The 5,471-nt window shown below is 33.1% G+C and overlaps 1 pseudogene; it reads left to right on the forward strand.

Moving 5' to 3' along the window:
• The first annotated feature begins 3,156 nt into the window (after window positions 1-3,156).
• Window positions 3,157-4,746, forward strand: LOC11413045 (spermidine hydroxycinnamoyl transferase-like; annotated as a pseudogene).
• The last annotated feature ends 725 nt before the right edge of the window (window positions 4,747-5,471 follow it).

A 5,471-nucleotide genomic window follows, 5' to 3' on the forward strand; every position in this document is an offset into this window, starting at 1 on the left:
AACCGACAACTGACATTTATATTTGCATGGGGCACAAATTTAAATGCCACCTCGAGTACTTGCTTTTGGTTGGAAGGTGGAACAGTAAGGTTCTGTTGTACGCTGTATCAGTTTTGTTGACAAACCATGTGCTTTTGTTTTAATGAAATTATTCCTTGCTCTTTAAAAAAAAACAACATAAGCAGTGTTTGACATCACATTTTTTTTACGGTGCACGCTACCCAATGTCACTTTTACTATGATTTTATGAAGCTGAAAATCTCAGCTTTTGCCTAGAAGTGCTTTTTTGAGCTTTCCACCGGTATTCCAAACACATACATAGTTAAATAGGAATCAAAGTTTTTTGCCATTATGAATTCTCATTTCTTTATAATGACTGATGAGCTAATTAAACATAAAAGTACAAGAAAATGAAATGTACTGTACTGTACGGTTGACGTTAGAATGTGACATGCATAAAATAATGAGCTACTATGAGTAATTTTATAGGAGTACATTGAAAAGTAGAGCATTTAGGTCATAAGTAGGTATGACAATGGGGTGGAGACTTGTTTTACCTTTTCCGCTCTCATACTCTACTCTCATATATTTATCTGTTATTCTATCTATGTCCAACATGGATGAAATATTGAATCTCGTCTCCAGTTTCAATGGGTTCGGGTATCCTCGCACCATCCTCATCCTCACAGTGGATTTTTTTTTAAATAAAAAAGAAGTATTTTTCATCCGTTGGCGCAATGTTGTAATGCATTATCCAGTAAAAAGATGATTACGATCGATGACTATGATGATCGAGAAGGAGAGACTCAGAGTGTGAGATATGGAAGGAGAAGAGAGAGAGAACTCTAAGAAGTGAGTGTCATATGAGAGATTGAGACTCTAACGGTGTGAATGAAATGATCTAGAGTTTGAATTTCTATTTAGATAAAAGGAGTAATAAATTGATTTTCTATATGCGGAACAGGTTTGTGTATATATTCAGGGTGAGTACCTATATCCCCGTAACCCGTTTCGTACCCATATTTTAAAATTGGGGAAAACTCAAACACAATCAAAACGGAAAAAATCCTCAAATTAAGTTTGGCTCGAATGGATACCCACATGTACGGAATTTGTTGTCATATCCAATCATAAGGTAGGCAGGCGCACATTTGATAGTTGGACAAACAATTCAGGTAATATAGTAGAGCAATTTAATTAATGTCCGTGTGATCATTAATCAAAATAAAGATGGCAGTAAAAATTAGTATCTTAATTAATACACATAGCACGGGAAAAAGTCTAGCACTATAGATTTAACACAATAATTCCTCCATTCCATAATATCTGAGTTATTTGTAAAAAATATTATTCTAAAAAATTGATCAATTTCATTTTTCAATACAATATTAATGACTTTTTTTTTCAATTATAACTCTAATTAATCATACTTTCACTAATCTCAATTCAATATATTCTACTTTACATTTATGATAAAAAAAATGCATCAATAGTTAACAAAGACACTCAAAGCCATTTTTTTTTCACTCTCTCTCTCCCTCTTTTTCACTTTATATTTTTTCTTTATATGTGTGAAATGAAAAAAAAAAACTCAATTAAAATGGGACGGGCGAGTATTTTATTGTGTGAGGGTGTGTGTGGAGAAATAAAGAACATTCAATTTAGAGACAAATCTTGCTTAGGAGAAGGATAAATACTACTCCCTCCATCTCAAATTGTATGTCACTTTAGAAAAAATATTTTTCCTAAATTGTATGTCACTTTACAATACAAATGAAACATTAATGTTACTTTTCCTATTATAACCTTAATTATTTTTTACTCTCTCTTCTTTCAAGTCTTTTATTTATCTTTCCCATATTATTTATTAATGACAATTTTGTAAAACAACTCATAATATCTCTTTTTCATATAATATTAATTACATTTTTAAATATGTGTGAAATGCCCAAAACGTCATACAATTTGGGACGGAGGAGTAACTAATTTTTTTATTTATAAATGCAAATAAAATCAGTAACAATTACACTGAACACCATGTTTATTTTTGATGCAGGCTTGGTGGATCAAGTACCGCTCGTACATAATCATGTATTATGGATCAATTATACTTGATTTTATCTCTGTAAAATACTTTTAGAGATGAAATTAATGTCATTTATGTAAAATAATTTCATTTCTGGTTGAAAGAAGGGGTTCAACGGTCATCTCCATGGTTCTGTACAAAAATATCATCTTCATGAAAGCGAGCGGAGGAGCTTCTTGATGCGGCCCCCTTTCTTGATGTTATTCTTTCGATTGCCAATGGAAGTGATAAACAACCAGGCTATACTATTGGGTTCTTCTTTCGTTGGAGATCAAACACCTTGGTGAGTGAGATAATTGAATCTCTTGATCAAATGAACAAATTAGGAAAAGTTTATTTAACTTTATAATTGTATTTAATTTTACTTTTCATATTTTATGACAAGTTAATAGTATTAATTGTGGGTATATTTAAGGAAAAAAATAATAACTACACCCAATAACTTTTGTTTTTAAGTTCTTAAATACATTTTTTTTTTGGAAATTAGTACTACTATTTAAGTTTTTCAATACAATTTTTTTGGAATCGAGACGGCAATTAATATAACACAATAATATTCACACAACAAATTAATGAAATTGGTCAAGGGGCAAATTGTGTATTTAACTAAAGAACTAAGTTTCCAAAAAACAAAGTTTACATTTTGACTTATGTACAAATGAATTTACAATTTTTCATTGGAAACAATAATTTTTAAACTTCTTTAAGATTGAATTCACCATTTTTCAACAAAATATTTAATGTCGTAATGAAATATGGTTTTTTACTCGTAATAGTGACTGGTGGAGTATAATATAATACATGTTTAAATAGTGTAAATAACTAAGTTGCTTGGGCTCTAGTCATAAGAAGCTCCTTTCAAGAATGTATCCGGAGAATATCGGGTTCGATTCCCAAGGGAACAACGCTTGGCTAGTGCGCGTGCCTCTACACACGAGCCGGATTAGTCGTCCACCTTTGGTGGATCGGAAACTAGTGCGGAAAAAAAAAAAAACTAGAGTGTGAATAATAAATGCCAAGTTTTGTACTATATATATTGGATGGCCGTTGTTCAAATTAATCAACCAAGCTTGAAATCTATTTGGTGTTATATTAATTACCATACACATTCACAAAATGTCATCAACAACCATAACAGCTTCTTACACCATAATTCCCAATGAGCCTACTCCAAACTCTCCTTTGATCTTATCTGATAGTGATCAAATAGTGCGTAGGAGCCACACCTCAACAATCCATGTCTACAAAGAAAATCCCACAACCAGTGAGAGGATGAGAGAATCCCTTAGCAAGATTTTAGTGCATTACCATCCAATAGCTGGACGAATTAGATGGACAGAAGGTGGTCGTATAGAATTAAATTGTAATGCAAAGGGAGTGATGTTTCTTGAAGCCCAATCAACAAAAACATTAGCTCAGCTTGGAGACCTAGCACCCAATAATGATGACACAAAATATGAGTTTGTACCTAAAATTGATTACACTCAACCCTTGGAAGAAATCCCTTTGTTGATAGTTCAACTCACAAAATTATTTCAACATGGGGTTGTTATTGGAATATCTCTTTGTCATATTTTAGGTGATGGGTTAGCAGCTATTAGTTTCATCAATTCATGGGCTAAACTATGTAGAAACGAGACATTGTTGGATCAAGAAATCCCTTTCCTCGATTGAACGGTTCTTGATTCTTCCACACTCCCACGTTTCGATCACCCCGAGTTCATGCCTTTCCCACTTCTACTCAACACCACCGACACCGTGGCTGAGACAAAAATGAAGACAACTGCTTCGGTTGTAAAACTAACAACCGAACAAGTCGAGAAACTAAAGAAAACAACAAATAATAATAATAATCAAGTACGTTTTAGCACGTACGAGGTTGTTACTACGCATTTATGGAGGTGTGCATGCAAAGCACGTGGACTAGACGATGTTCAACCAACCGTGATTAGGTTGCCTGGGGATATTCGTAATAGAATAAACCCTCCTTTGCCTCAAAATTATTTTGGGAATGCTTTAGCTGTGGCATTGACACCGATATGTTATGTAAAAGATATAGTAAATGAACCACTAAGTTATGGTGCAGGAAAAATAAGGGAAGCTATTGGGTTGGTCAGTAATCCTGAGTATATAAGGTCGCATTTGGATTTTATTAGATGCCAAGAGAGTTTGGATTTTATTAGGACTTCGATTGTGGAAAATGGAAAAGCAAAAGCAGCAACGTTTTATGGGAACCCTAACATGAATATTACGAGTTGGATGAGTATGCCAGTTTATGAAGCAGATTTTGGTTGGGGTAAGCCTTTGTTTTTTGGTCCAGCTCTTGTGCTTCCTGATGGAAGATTATATATTATGCGAAGCTCTAGTGGAGATGGATCACTTCTTGTTTCTGTTCATTTGCAGTCCAGGCATATGGAGCTTTTCAAAAACTTCTTCTACCAGGATTTACCATAGAAATCACTTCTTCTGGTGTAGTGTGCTTATTTCCCTAATATATATATATTTTTTTCCAATAGCCTAGGCTAGAGAAATTCACCTTAAATATGAATAAATGGATATTATGCATTATCTTTTATCAGGTGAGTTAAGTTCAGGGAACACTTATTTCCCCAATATTATTTCCATGTTTTTATTATTTCTTTGTGTCATACATTTATAATAAAATATTTAGGAGTGTCAATTGTCTTTGGGTTGATTTTGGAAAATTGATCTCTAATTTAAATGTAACTGTTGTAATAGAATAAAATACGAAAGTTGTCTTCTCCTTTTGTTTTTGCTCGTTTCCACCCCAACATAAGTTAAGTATCATTTGGTACCCAGCGTTTGTTAGTGATGGTATCGAAGTTAGCTGCTGCCGACTCCCAATGGAAGTTAACATGCACTAGTTTTAGGTGAGCTAACCAAACAAACAATTCGTTCAATAATTGCTGTTTTTTTTAAGCCTTAAACGTGCTTTTTTCACAAGAGAATGCTTGAATACACGACTTGCTTTGTCGTGGGATATGCACGACCGTGTATTCTACTAAACATCATTCAGATTTTTTTAATTTGTTTTAATTAAAATTTAATTTTAAAAAAGGAAGTGATGCCACATCACCTATCGTGCTTGTCGTGCGTATGGATTTGTCGTGTGATTTAGCAATGCTCTTTTCACAATATCCATCACCGGCTACCATTGCATTCATTTATACATTCATTCATTCACAATACCTTATGTTTATTTTTTTTTCATTTCCAATCATTCACTACATTTTTTAAAAGCATTCATTTGCCCAATGGTAAACATGTCTTAGAAAGATAAATTCATTAATTTCCAAAATAAATCCCAACTTAAAATCCACAAGTACACAAAATAAATTCCAAAACAATAGAACTGGACAAATTA

The sequence above is a fragment of the Medicago truncatula genome, chromosome 4 (assembly GCF_003473485.1).
Source record: "Medicago truncatula cultivar Jemalong A17 chromosome 4, MtrunA17r5.0-ANR, whole genome shotgun sequence".
Lineage (NCBI taxonomy): Eukaryota > Viridiplantae > Streptophyta > Magnoliopsida > Fabales > Fabaceae > Medicago > Medicago truncatula.